We start from the raw sequence: 16180 nt of genomic DNA, 5'->3' as shown, positions 1-16180 counted from the left end.
AGTGTTTGGTGGGACACTATTTAAATGTGGATTGTATTTTTGGTAAATTGTTCTGATGAAGTCATTTTAATATGATGAAAGTGCTTAACATGATTCATTCTGGATGATTTTATTTTTTTTATTGCATTAAAAAACAGTATCCACGGTTCTCTTGGTGATTTTTTCTTCAGTTACAGTTTATTTTGCACCAATACACCTGTTTTTTAGTTTTTGTCATATCTTGTGGTGTGGGGACCTATGGATCCTTTGGACTCTTCCAATACATCAGCCGAGTGGGAAACCTGTGGAGGCAGGGGAGATTGGTGACCTGAAAAGGGAAGTCGCAGAGTTGAGAGGAGAAGTTTTTCAAAACTTTTGGAGCTATTCTCCATTTTTGGGACACAAGCAGGTTGTTTTTGAGCCTCTGAGATGGTTATTGGCAGTGAGATGCGGAATGGTGATGCCTGTGTTGTAGAGGAAACCCCTATTCTTTCCGACAGAGAGGTCTGTGAACAAAGAAAACGCCATGATGTCACTAAGGCTGCTCTAGTTCATCATGGCAGCCGTAACACGCTGCGAGAGCATGTTAATTAACAAGGAAAAAGTATTTTTAACATTCAGCAGATACAGTCTGTTCCCCTGACCAACGGAGCTGTTTATCATGGCGAGGACGTTGAAGTTATTCCGGTCGAGGATGGCATGGTGGCAGGGAGTCCGTCTAGAACAGTTAAAAAAGGTACTGTAAATTCTAAGCCTTTGCAGGCTGTTCCTTTGGGGACTGTAGAGTCTAACTGTGTTCCACAGGTTAGTGGAATGGGTCAGTTTTTGGCACAAGATGCTGACTTGTTTAAGAAGTATGACAATTTACTGAAAAAGAATTATAACTTTCAGGAAGTGAAAAATGTTTATAATGAGAAAGTGAATAATGTGAATTCCTTTATTCCTACCTATAATTCTTTGAAGGGCTTAATTTTTGCCTTTGAAAAAAAATTGTATAAATACAAAACATTACAGATTGAAATGATGTATTTTAATGAGTGTATTTGTTTGAAAATTGTATCACAAGGTTTACGTGTTTTTAAGTTTCCTTTTGGTCTATATTATGATACTGATATTATCAATGATTTTGGTGGTTTGTCTTATAAATGGGGTTTGGAATTGATAGAAAAAGTGTTTTTTTTACCAGGAACAAATGAAAGGTATATTGGAAAATAAGTTAGATAGAATGAATCAAAGCATATTAGATGACTTGCTGTTCCAACAATATGAAGGGTTGTATGCTAAAGTAATTAACAGGGTGGAGAATAAATGCAACGGACAGTTTTACAAGAAAAAACTTAAATTAAATTGAGATGTACGACAATATGAACTTCATGAGGTTTACCCCATCAACAAAATTTACATAGAGAGAAATGTAAATGTGAAGGAGAATAAAAAATGTCACTTTGACTCAGGTCAGGATGAAATTTATGAAGGTGGTGAAGTGGTTGAGGATTATGTGAGTATAGATGGGAACAATGACCCTAACATGGGGGATTTTCAAGTTCCCAGATGCTCGAAAAGAATAGCCAACAGAAAACTGGAAAGGAAAAACACACATTATCAGGGAAATCCATGGAAAGGATTTGGTAACCATGGGAGGGGCAGGAATTTTTATTGAATAGAAAGAATACAATCAGTGAAAATATTATTAATTCTCATTGTGGGTTCAAAACTTATAATTACACCTCTAGGGAGATTAAAAACTAATTTTTTACTTTATTCTCCAAGGGGTTTAAATTTGTTCCCACACAAATCCCAGATTTAGCAGAGGTCATGTTGAATGTACATCTTTACTCTAGGAAGTTAAACTTTCAGGTCATGTTTCCTGGGACTAGGCCGGATTTTACTGGTTCCCATCAAGGAGGTGGGGTAAAGAAAAATAGTACATATAACCCGCCCCTACACCCCCTGGTAAGTACCTATGAAAAAGTTGTTAAGGAGGAAATTTATGGTGTATGGGCTGAAGAGAAGAGGTTTTATTTTAATCTGAACACAAAGGAAAGGACCTTATTGAAGGAATTGAAGGCTGACAAGACGCTTAGGATTATGGCTCCAGATAAAGGGGGCAGCATAGTTCTTTTTGATACAGATGATTATATTAACATCATGCAGGGGATGTTATTTGATGGAAACAACTATCTCCAAGTTTCAAAAAAACAAATTAACATAGCTTATCAACGTATAGATGGTTACTTGGAAGAATATTTATTAGAACAAAGAATTTCATTTGAAACTCATAATTTTCTGGTTAATGCACATCCTAAGGTTCCTGCCTTCTTTGGCATACCTAAAATCTATAAAAGTATTCATTCTCCTCCATTTAGACCTATTGTGGCGGCCAGTGGGTCCAAAACTCACAATTTGGCTGTCTTTGTGGATAGAACTTGTAGACATACTTTGGAAGGGATACCACATATTCTTAAAGATTCATGGGATTTCTTGGGACAGTTAAAATCAGAGTTATGGTCTGATGATGTTATTTTTTTAACTATAGACATCCAGGACCTATTTACATGTATACCCAGCATTGAAGGGATGGAACTTTTTGTGTATATTTTACAGACTTGCTCCAATTTTGACCGTGGACAACTCCAACTGATTTGTAAAATTATGGCCCATGTATTAAATAACAATTTTATATATTTTGAGGGCAAATACTACCAACAAATCAGGGGTGGTACCATGGGAGCGGCGTGTGCCCCTTTGTATGCCAATTTGGTCCTGTCTGGCTGGGAAGTACGATGAGTGTTTAATAGTAAATTTCGGGCAGATATACTCACATATCAAAGATTTTTGGATGACATTTTTATTCTGTGGAAGGGGAAGGAAGAAGATATTACCCTGTTTATGGAATATTAGAATCAAACTACATCATTTTTGAAATTTACTTATGAAGTGAATAAATTAGAAACTAATTTTTTGGATGTGAAGATTTCTAAGACAAAACAGGGTTTCAAATCTAATGTATACCGGAAACCGACATTTTGTAATGCTTACTTACATTATTTGAGCCACCACCCTAAAAAACAGAAAAAAGTATAGTTAAGGGTCAAGCAATCAGGGTGGCTAGAATGACCTCGGATAGAGAAGATGTAATAAAATGGCTTGAATTCTTGAAAAACATGTTTTTTTGAGAGGGGATATCCACCCCACATAGTTGAACCCATTATTGTGGAGGTTCTTGGTGAATGGGGGAAGAGATACAAGCCCTTATTGGGTAGTGCTTGCACTATGGTTGGATCCAAGATGGATAGTGTTGTGAATGGAATGGACAAATCAGGGGGTGTATTAGAACAGGACAGCCTTTTGAATTCTAAAATTAGAAATTATAATCAGGCGTGTGTTATTCAACACAGTCCCTTGTCTAATCAGATGAAACAGATTTTACAAAAAAAACTGGGGTATATTCAAGGTAAATAATGAAGTATACAACAAAGTAGGGGAGAAAACAATTTTCTCTATGAAGGTGGGTAGTAATATCAAATTAAATTTGGAGAAAACTAGAGTGGATGGGGCACATGATAGAGGAAATACCAAACCCTGTGGACGTTGTTCCTATTGTGGGTACATCTTTCAGGGACCCTTGGTAACCTTAAATAATAGAATTGGAAGTGTAATACATTTGAGGAAAGGGAACTGTTATACCAACAAGATTGTTTATATTGCATTGTGTAACACCTGTGATGGGTTTTATATTGGGAAAACAGAGAGAGCCCTGAAATGTAGGATATATGATCATTTGAATGAAATTAAACATCAAAAGGAAACAAATGCCCTTTATAGACATAGTCAGATTTGCAGTAGACATATTGGCTTCAAGTTTGCCATTGTTGATTCAGTGAGCTTGGATGTGAGGGGGGGAGACTGGAAAAATTACTTATACAAGAAGGAATTAATGTGGCAGCTTAAGTAGGCTGCAATTTTTTATCCTGGCTTAAATGATCACCTATCTATATTTTCAGTTTTAAAGGAAAGAGCTAATCAAATTAGATAGTGTATGTAGCCCCATATGAATATATGTTTTAGCTTATTAATATTAGTATATCAGTTGTTTTTTAACTGAATACATTTTTTAACTATGTATTATTTTAACATAGTCAAAACGTTTTACAAAATCAGGAAATATGTGAATATACATACACAATATAATATAAAACCTGTATAAATAAAATATTAGGATCATTTCATGTTTAAAATTCAACATTTTGGTACTTGGTGCTTTAAATGTTGTAATGTTGATTAATTAGTTTATTAATTGGTTTGCAGTGTTTGTTGGGAGACTATTTTAATGTGGATTGTATTTTTGGTAAGTTGTTCTGATGAAGTCATTTTATTTTTTTCAATAATCATTTTTATTGTTTTTCAAAACCATAATACAATTCACACACTATTTACATTATGTACAATATTGCTTCCAATGTTTAGTTCCATTTCGAATTTCCACATTATACATTAAGAATAAATATCGTATTAATCAAGTACAGGAAAATGTAAAAATAAACATAAAAACATCTACTATAGACAATTATAAACCAACTCAAGCCAACAATCTGTATTATTTCTACATCTTCTATCTAGTCTAAGAATGTGTTTGTACACATGCAGAATGTCCTAAAAGAAAGTGGATAGGAACCTCTAAGCCAATATAATATTAAAGATTTGTTCCCAAATTTTTATACTATTTATACTTTTCTTATTTGTGTGCTAAAATATGCTTGATCGCTAACAGCCTGAAATTTTGCCACGATCTCTGCGCTGGGTTCAACCAATTTGTGGCTATATATAATTTCATTAGTAAACTAATATTCATAATTACAATCTTTTTTGATTTGTCCAAATTCTCCGGTGGAATATGTAGAATCAAAAATTCCCAGGTGAGTGTTGAGTTTTGGTAACCCATTTTTTGTAGCTGCAACTTTAATGAGTTCCACAATTTATAAATGCACTTGCAACTCCAGAACATGTGTAGCAGGTCTGCTGTCTGATCTAAACACTGTGGACATTTAGGTGAATTTTTTGAATCAAATTTATGAAGAGTGAGATGGGTATAATACGCATTGTTAAATATCATCAGTTGAGTAAAGACCAGTTTTTGAAGTGAATGGATTTCAATGTTAAGTTAAACGCCTCTACTATCTTATTATCGTCTAGGGATACCAATTTCTCTTTCCAGTATTTCAATAACAGAATATGATTATTATATTTTCTCTCTTTTACCATTTTATATGCTGAGGATATGTATTTTCTGTCTTGTTGCAATGCTTCCCACAGATGACGCGAAATAACTAGTTCCTCTTTTTTGATTTCGGAACTATTAAAATAATTTATGGCAAGATCTTTTATCTGCCTCATTATAATTAAATAAGAAATGGGAAGATTCATCTCTTTTAAGATATCCTGTACCGCTACTCCTAAGAAGGGGTATAAGTCACTTACAGTTAAATCCTTAATAAATGGAAATTTCTTTAAGTCTATCAGTTGATTACCAATAGTCATATTAGGATTCCCATGAAACAGTTGAAACATCATCATATATTTTAATAGGTTCAAAGAGGCAAACAGAGTTTGAGTTGCCATTGCCCATATCTTGATGTGCTCCATTAAATCATATTTGCTCAATGTTCGTTTATTTAAAAATGGTACAGCTTTAACATTAATTCCCATTCCTTTTATATGTTTAGAATTTAGCAGCACCCATTTGGGTGTCCATTTTCTATTTTCACTGTCCAAGTAAGACACCCTTAAAATCCTATTGGCCTGAATCACTGTATAATACATCTCAAAATCCGGTAAATCCAACCCCCCCCCCTAGTTTTAGGAGCCATCAGTTTCTCATAAGATATTCTCGTTTTTCTGGGTTCCCACAGAAATTTCCCCAATCCTATCTGAAACTGCTTAAAGAATGTTTTCGTGATTTTGAGTTGTGCTGCTCTAAAAATATAAAGCATTCTGGGGAGAACGTTCATTTTTATTATCGCTGCTCTTGCCATCATCGGTAGCTTCAACTTACTCCATCTTTTCAAATCCAATGTTATTCGGTCTCCAGTTGCCTTAATATTATTAATAAAGAATTCTCTATTTTCAGTTGAGATGATGAAGTCATTTTAATATGATGAAAGTGCTTAACATGATTCATTCTGGATGATTTTATTTTTTATTGCATTAAAATCAGTATCCATGATTCTTTTGGTGCTTTTTTCTTCGGTTACAGTTTATTTTGCACCAATACACCTGTTTTTTGTTTTTTGTCATATCTTGTGGTGTGGGGACCTATGGATCCTTTGGACTCTTCCAATACATCAGCCAAGGGGAACCCTGTGGAAGCAAAGGAGATCGGTGACCTGAAAAGGGAAGTCGCGGAGTTGAGAGGAGAATTTTTGAAACTTTTGGAGCTAGTCTCCATTTTTGGGACACAAGCAGGCTGTTTTCGAGCCTCTGAAATGGTTACTGGCAGTGAAATGCGGAATGGTGATGCCAGTGTTATAGAGAAAACCCCTATTCTTTCTGACTGAGAGGTCCATGAACAAAGAAAATGCCATGACATCGCTATAGCTGCTCTAGTTCATCATGGCAGCTGTAACATGCTGCGAGAGCATGTTAATCAACAAGGTAAAACTTTTTTAACATTCAGCAGATACAGTACATTCCCCTGACCAATGGAACTGTTTATCATGGAGAGGACGTTGATGTCATTCAGGCTGAGGATGGCATGGTGGCAGGGAGTCCGTCTAGAACAGTTAAAAAAGGTACTGTAAATTCTAAGCCTTTGCAGGCTGTTCCTTTGAGGACTGTAGAGCCTAATTGTGTTCCACAGTTTAGTGGTACGGGTCAGTCTTTGGCGCAAGATGCTGGCTTGTTTAAGAAGTATGACAATTTACTGAAAAAGAATTATAACTTTCAGGAAGTGAAAAATGTTTATAATGAGAAAGTGAATAATGTGAATTATTTTATTCCTACCTATAATTCTTTGAAGGACTTCATTTTTGCCTTTGAAAAGAAATTGTATAAATACAAAACACTGCAGATTGAAATGATGTATTTTAATGAGTGTATTCATTTGAAAATTGTACTGCAAGGTTTACGTGTTTTTAAATTTCCTTTTGGTCTTTATTATGATACTGATATTATCAATAATTTTGGGGATTTGTCTGATAAATGGGGTTTCGAGTTGTTAGAAAAAGTTTTTTTTTTTAGCAGGAACAAATGAAAGGTATATTGGAAAATGAGTTAGATAGAATGAATAAAAGCATATTAGATGACTTGCTGTTCCAACAATATGAAGGGTTGTATGCTAAAGTAATTAACAGGGGGGAGAACAAATGCAACGGACAGTTTTACAAGAAAAAATGTAACCTAAATTGAGATGTATGACAATACAAACTTCATGAGGTTTACCCCATCAACAAAATTTATGTAGAGAGAAATGTAGATGTGAAGGAGAATGAAAAATCTCACTTTGACTCAGGTCAGGGTGAAATTTATGAAGGTGATGAAGGGGTTGAGGATTATGTGAGTATAGATGGGAACAATGACCCTAACATGGGGGATTTTCAAGTTCCCAGATGCTCGAAAAGAATAGCCAACAGAAACATGGAAAGGAAAAACACACATTATCAGGGGAATCCATGGAAAGAATTTGGCAACCGGGGGAGGGGCAGGGATTTTTACTGAATAGAGAGAATACAATCAGTGAAAATATTATTAATTCTCATTATGGGTTCAAAATTTATAATTACACCTTTAGGGAGATTAAAAAATAATGTTTTACTTTATTCTCCAATGGGTTTAAATTTGTTTCCAAACGAATCCCAGATTTAGCAGAGGTCATGTTGAATGTACATCTTTACACTAGGAAGTTAAACTTTCAGGTCATGTTTCCTGGGACTAGGCCGGATTTTACTAGTTCCCATCAAGGAGGTGGGGTAAAGAAAATAGTACATATAACCCACCCCTACACCCCCTGGTAAGTACCTATGAAAAAGTTGTTAAGGAGGAAATTTATGGTTTATGGGCTGAATAGAAGAGATTTTATTTTAATCTGAACTCAAAGGAAAGGACCTTATTGAAGGAATTGAAGGCTGACAAGACGCTTAGGATTATGGCTCCAGATAAAGGGGACCGCATAGTTCTTTTTGATATGGATGATTATATTAACATCATGCAGGGGATGTTATTTGATGAAAACAACTAATCTCCAAGTTTCAAAAAAACTATTTAACATAGCTTATCAATGTATACATGGTAACTTGGAAGAATATTTATTAGAACAAAGAATTTCATTTGAAACTCATAATTGTCTGGTTAATGCACACCTTAAGGTTCCTGCCTTCTTTGGCATACCTAAAATCCATAAAAGTATTCATTCTATTCCATTTAGACCTATTGCGGTGGCCAGTGGGTCCAAAACTCACAATTTGGCTGTCTTTGTGTATAGAACTTCTAGACATACTTTGGAAGGGATACCACATATTCTTAAAGATTCATGGGATTTCTTAGGACAGTTAAAATCAGAGTTATGGTCTGATGATGTTATTTTTTTAACACTAGACATCCAGGAACTATTTACATGTATACATAGGATTGAAGGGATGGAACTTTTTGAGGATATTTTACAGACTTGCTCCAATTTTGACCGTGGACAACTCCAACTGATTTGTGAAATTATGGCCAATGTCTTAGATAACAATGTTATATATTTTGAGAGAAAATACTACCAATAAATCAGGGGTGTTGCCATGGGAGCGACTTGTGCCCCTTTGTATGCCAATTTGATCCTGTCTGGCTGGGAAGTACGATGGGTGTTTAATAGTAAATTTCGGGCAGATATACTCACGTATCAAAGATTTTTGGATGACATTTTTATTCTGTGGAAGGGGAAGGAAGAAAATATTACCCCTGTTTATGGAATATTTGAATCAAACCGCATCGTTTTTTAAATTTACTTATGAAGTGACTAAATTAGAACAACTTTTTTGGATGTGAAGATTTCTAAGATTAAACAGGGTTTCAAATCTAATGTATACCGGAAACCGACATTTCGTAATGCTTACTTACATTATTTGTGCCACCGCCCTAAAAAACAGAAAAAAAAGTATAGTTAAGGGTCAAGCAATCAGGGTGGCTAGAATGACCTCAGATAGAAAAGACATAATAAAATGGCTTGAATTCTTGAAAAACATGTTTTTTGAGAGGGGATATCCACCCCACATAGTTGAACCCATTATTGTGGAGGTTCTTGGTGAATGGGGGAAGAGATACAAGCCCTTATTGGGTAGTGCTTGCACTATGGTTGGATCCAAGATGGATAGTGCTGTGAATGGAATGGACAAATCAGGGGATGTATTAAAACATGACAGCCTTTTGAATTCTAGTATTAGAAATTATAATTAGGCGTGTGTTATTCAACACAGTCCCTTGTCTAATCAGATTAAACAGATTTTATACAAAATGGGTATATTCAAGGTAAAAAATGAAGTACACAACAAAGTAGGGGAGAAATCAATTTTCTCTATGAAGGAGGGTAGTAATATCAAATTAAATTTGGAGAAAACTAGAGTGGATGGGGTACATGACAGAGGAAATACCAAACCCTGTGGATGTTGTTCCTATTGTGGGTACATCTTTCAGGGACCCTTGGTAACCTTAAATAATAGAATTGGAAGTGTAATACATTTGAGGAAAGGGAACTGTTATACCAACAAGATTGTTTATATTGCATTGTGTAACACCTGTGATGGGTTCTATATTGGGATAACAGAGATAGCCCTGAAATGTCAGATATATGAGCATTTGTATGAAATTAAACATCAAAAGGAAATGAATGCCCTTTATAGACATAGTCAGGTTTGCAGTGGACATATTGGTTTCAAGTTTGCCATTGTTGATTCAGTGAGCTTGGATGTTGGGGGGGAGATTGGAAAAATTACTTATACAAGAAGGAATTAATGTGGCAGCTTAGGTTGGCTGCATTTTTTTTCCTGGATTAAATGATCATATATCTATATTTTCAGGGCTAATCAAATTAGATAGTGTATATAGCCCCATTTGAATATACGTTTTAGCTTATTGATACTAGTATATCAGTTGTTTTTGAACTGAATACATTTTTTAACTCTGTATTATTTTAACATAGTCAAAACATTTTACAAAATCATGAATATGTGAATATACATACACAATATAATATAAAAATGTATAAATAAAATATTAGGATAATTTCATGTTTAAAATTCAACATTTTGGTACTTGGTGCTTTAAATGTTCTAATGCTGATTAATTAGTTTATTAATTGGTTAGCAGTGTTTGGTGGGAGACCATTTAAATGAGGATTGTATTTTTGGAAAGTTGTTCTGATGAAGTCATTTTAACATGATGAAAGTGCTTAACATGATCCATTCTGGATGATTTTATTTTTTTATTGCATTAAAAAACAGTATCCACAGTTCTCTTCGTGCTTTTTTCTTCTGTTACAGTTTATTTTGCACCAATACCCCTGTTTTTTGGTTTTTGTCATATCTTGTGGTGTGGGGACCCATGGATCCTTTCGACTCTTCCAATACATCAGCCGAGGGGAACCCTGTGGAGGCAGGGGAGATTGGTGACCTGGAAAGGGAAGTCACGGAGTTGAGAGGAGAAGTTTCAAAACTTCTGAAGCTATTCTCAAATTTTGGGACACAAGCAAGTTGTTTTTGAGCCTCTGAGATGGTTATTGGCAGTGAGATATGGAATGGTGATGCCTGTTTTGTAGAGGAAACCCCTATTCTTTCCAATGGAGAGGTATGTGAACAAAGAAAACGCCATGATGTCACTAAGGCTGCTCTAGTTCATCATGGCAGCTGTAACACACTGCGAGGGCATGTTAATCAACAAGGAAAATGTTTTTTTCATTCAGCAGATACAGTCCATTCCCCTGACCAACAGAGCCTTTTTATCATGGCGAGGACATTGAAATCATTCAGGTCGAGGACGGCATGGTGGCAGGAAGTCCGTCTAGAACAGTTAAAAAAAGGTACTGTAAATTCTAAGCCTTTGCAGGCTGTTCCTTCGGGGACTGTAGAGCCTAACTGTGTTCTACAGGTTAGTGGAATGGGTCAAGCTTTGGCACAAGATGCTGGCTTGTTTAAGAAGTATGACAATTTACGGAAAAATAATTATAACTTTCAGGAAGTGAAAAATGTTTATAATGAGAAAGTGAATAATGTGAATTCTTTTATTCCTTCCTTTAATTCTTTGAAGGACTTATTTTTTGCCTTTGGTAAGAAATTGTATAAATGCAAAACATTGCAGATTGAAATGATGTATTTTAATGAGTGTAATTGTTTGATAATTGTACCACAAGGTTTACGTGTTTTTAAGTTTCCTTTTGGTCTATATTATGATACTGATATTATCAATGATTTTGGGGATTTGTTTGATAAATGGGGTTTGAAATTGTTAGAAAAAGTGTTTTTTTTACAGGAACAAATGAAAGGTATATTGGAAAATGAGATAGAATGAATAAAAGCATATTAGATGACTTGCTGTTCCAACAATATGAAGGGTTGTATGCTAAAGTAATTAACAGGGTAGAGAACAAATGCAATGGACAGTTTTACAAGACAAAATGTAAATTAAATGGAGATGTACAACAATACAAACTTCATGAGGTTTACCCCATCAACACAATTTACATAAAGGGAAATGTAGATGTGAAGGAGAATGAAAAATCTCACTTTGACTCAGGTCAGAGTGAAATTTATGAAGGTGATGAAGGGGATGAGGAATATGTGAGTATAGATGTGAACAATGACCCTAACATGGGAGATTTTCAAGTTCCCAGATGCTCGAAAAGAATAGCCAACAGAAACATGAAAAGGAAAAACACACATTATCAGGAGAATCCATGGAAAGGATTTGGCAACCGGGGGAGGGGCAGGGATTTTTATTGAATAGAGAGCATTCAGTCAGTGAAAATATTAACTCTCATTGTGGGTTCAACATTTATAGTTACACCTCTACAGAGATTAAAAAAGATTTTTTTTACTTTATTCTCAAAGGGGTTTAAATTTGTTCCCACACAAATCCCAGATTTAGCAGAGGTCATGTGGAATGTACATCTTTACACTAGGAAGTTAAACTTTCAGGTCATGTTTCCTGGGACTAGGCCGGATTTTACTGGTTCCCATCAAGGAGGTGGGGTAAAGAAAAATAGTACATATAATCCCCTCCTACAGCCCTGGTAAGTACCTATGAAAAAGTTGTTAAGTAGGACATTTATGGTTTATGGGCTGAAGAGAAGAGGTTTTATTTTAATCTGAACCCAAAGGAAAGGACCATATTAAAGGAATTGAAGGCTGACAATACCCTTAGGAGTATGGCTCCAGATAAAGGGGGCGGTATAGTTCTTTTTGATATGGATGATTATATTAACTTCATGCAGGGGATGTTATTTAATGAAAACAACTATCTCCAAGTTTCAAATAACCAAATTAACATAGCTTATCAACATATAGATGGTTACTTGGAAGAATATTTATTAGAACAAAAAATTTCATTTGAAACTCATAATTTTCTGGTTAGTGCACATCCTAAGGTTCCTGCCTTCTTTGACATACCTAAAATCCATAAAAGTATTCATTCTCCTCCATTTAGACCTATTGTGGTGGTCAGTGGGTTCAAAACCCACAATTTGGCTGTCTTTGTGGATAGAACTTGTAGACATACTTTGGAAGGGATACCACATATTCTTAAAGATTCACGGTATTTCTTGGGACAGTTAAAATCAGAGTGATGGTCTGATGATGTTATTTTTTTAACTATAGACATCCAGGACCTATTTACATGTATACCCAGGATTGAAGGGATGGAACATTTTGAGGATATTTTACAGACTTGCTCCAATTTTGATCATGGACAACTCCAACTGATTTGTGAAATTATGGCTCATGTCTTAGATAACAATTTTATATATTTTGCGGGTGAATACTACCAACAAATCAGGGGTGTTGCCATGGGAGTGGCCTGTGCCCCTTTGTATGCCAGTTTGGTCCTGTTTGGCTGGGAAGTACGATGGATGTTTAATAGTAAATTTCGGGCAGATATACTCACGTATCATAGATTTTTGGATGACATTTTTATTCTGTGGAAGGGGAAGGAAGAAGATATTATCCTGTTTATGGAATATTTGAATCAAATCACATCATTTTTGAAATTTACGTATGAAGTGAATAAATTAGAAACAAATTTTTTGAATGTGAAGATTTCTAAGACTAAACAGGGTTTCAAATCTAATGTATACCGGAAACCGACATTTTATACTGCTTACTTACATTATTTGAGCCACCACCCCAAAAAACAGAAAACAAGTATAGTTAAGGGTCAAGCAATCAGGCTGGCTAGAATGACCTTGAATAGAGAAGATGTAATAAAAGGTCTTGAATTCTTGAAAAACATGTTTTTTGAGAGGGGATATCCACCCCACATAGTTGAACCCATTATTGTGGAGGCTCTTGGTGAATGGGGGGAGATACAATCCCTTATTGGGTAGTGCTTGCACTATGGTTGGATCCAAGATGGACAGTGTTGTGAATGGAATGGACAAATCATGGGATGTATTAGAACAGGACAGCCTTTTGAATTCTAATATTAGAAATTATAATCAGGTGTGTGTTATTCAACACACTCCCTTGTCTAATCAGATTAAACCGATTTTACACAAAAGCTGGGGTATTTTCAAGGTAAATAGTGAAGTATACAACAGGGGAGAAAACAATTTTCTCTATGAAGGTGGGTAGTAATATCAAATTAAATTTGGAGAAAACTAGAGTGGATGGGGCACATGACAGAGGAAATACCAAACCCTGTGGACCTTGTTCCTGTTGTGAGTACATCTTTCAGGGACCCTTGGTAACCTTAAATAATAGAATTGGAAGTGTAATACATTTGTGGAAAGGGAACTGTTATACCAGCAAGTTTGTTTATATTGCATTGTGTAACACCTGTGATGGGTTCTATACTCTAAAAACAGAGAGAGCCCTGATATGTAGGATATATGAGCATTTGTATGAAATTAAACATCAAAAGGAAATAAACGCCCTTTATAGACATAGTCAGGTTTGCAGTGGACATATTGGTTTCAAGTTTGCCATTGTTGATTCAATGAGCTTGGATGTGAGGGGGGGGGAGATTGGAAAAATTACTTACACAAGAAGGAATTAATGTAGCAGCTTAGGTTAGCTGCAAATTTTTATCCTGGATTAAATGATCACATATCTATATTTTCAGTTTTAAAGGAAAGGGCTAATCAAATTAGATAGTTTATATAGCCCCATTTGAATATATGTTTTAGCTTATTGATGTTAGTATATCAGTTGTTTTTGAACTGAATAAATTTTTTTAACTATGTATTATTTTAACATAGTCAAAACATTTTACAAAATCAGGAAATATGTAAATATACATACACAATATAATATAAAAATGTATAAATAAAATAGGATAATTTCATGTTTAAAATTCAACATTTTGGTACTTGGTGCTTTAAATGTTCTAATGCTGATTAATTAGTTTATTAATTGGTTTGCAGTGTTTGGTGGGAGACTATTTAAATATGGATTGTATTTTTGGTAAGTTGTTCTGATGAAGTCATTTTAATATGATGAAAGCGCTTAACATGATTCATTCTGGATGATTTTATTTTTTTATTGCATTAAAAAACAGTATCCACGGTTCTCTTGGTGCTTTTTTCTTCGGGTATAAATGAATATCAAACATCAGGTCAAAAAACATGTTTTTGAATGGAAAATGGTCGAACATAAATGTTCAAACATCAGCTGATTGAAAGGAAACAAAAGAAACTGAAAACATTTTTTGTAGGGGGCAAGCCCCCCCACACCCCATGATAATTATATATACCAACTCTGAGATTGCAATATGGTGGGGAAAGGATAAAGTCCCCAGTCCCCACTTCAATGTGAATTTGCACTGAGTAATACCAGCATTCTTCTGTCAAATGCTTATTTGGCCAATCGTGCCGGCATTCCAAACATTCAATATTCCGAACATTTGATCAGCTGCCTGGTTCCCATATGTATATATATATTTATCAGCAGTTCAGTTTGTTGAATGTTCATTTTCTGAACAAAGTGATAAGTGGTGTTTTATTGCCAAGCACACATTTTGCAGAAAGCTCTTTTTGCAGAAAGAGGTAATTGGGTTAGTATTAGGGTTGGAAGTGTGTGTTTGGTGTTTTTGGGTTAGGGTTAATGTAAAAGCAAGGTAAGGGGTTAGGTTTAATTGTGTGCATGTGTATTTTTGTATACATAGTATGTGTGAGCATTTTCTGTAATGGTACCATTATTGGAAAGGTTTTTTTTGCAGGTAGCATATGAGGATGGAGTTAGGGTCAGGGTCTAGGATAAGGTTAGGGTTTACACATATTTCTAAGCTAGTACAAGGGGGAGAGGCCAACTTGCCATGCCCCCTAACTTATATATATATATATATATATATATATATATATATATATATATATATATATATATATATATACACACACACACACACACACACACACATATATATATATATATATATATATATATATATATATATATATATATATATATATATATACATATGAACTTAATAATTGCACTACATTGTGGAAAAATGAAAGATCCCACTAGAGTGTACCACTGGCTTACAGAATAGAAAAAATTTTGGTTTCAAAAAAAAAAAAAAAAGATAAAAAGAAATCACAAAAATGCTCAAATAGGAATGCCTCAATGAAGTGTAGGTATACCCAGTTTTTCGTGCTATTTCTGCATTTTGCATTCCTCTGCACAAAATCAGTAATTTTATAATTTATGTCATTAATTGAAGATTTTACTAAATTTATTGAAAATACTTAGATAGCCAGGTAAACATAATGAAAGATAACAAAAGCTTAAGAAAATGTCATAGTACATAACAAAGAAAGCCATACTAATTCAGGTTTCAAGTGATTTATTCTAAGCTTCATTTAATTATTTGGGCTATAGTTCTATAACACATGAGCCTAATTTAAAACAGATAACTGTTCATTGACAAAGAAAACTAAATAATAGGTGTGATAAGAGGTACAAATACATCCACTCACATTCTTGAGGCTGTGACCACAGTGTTTTGTTATGTATTGATA

The sequence above is a fragment of the Protopterus annectens genome, chromosome 6.part0 (assembly GCF_019279795.1).
Source record: "Protopterus annectens isolate FY-2018-M chromosome 6.part0, PAN1.0, whole genome shotgun sequence".
Classification (NCBI taxonomy): Eukaryota; Metazoa; Chordata; order Ceratodontiformes; family Protopteridae; genus Protopterus; species Protopterus annectens.
Note: the sequence above shows the minus strand (reverse complement) of the source record.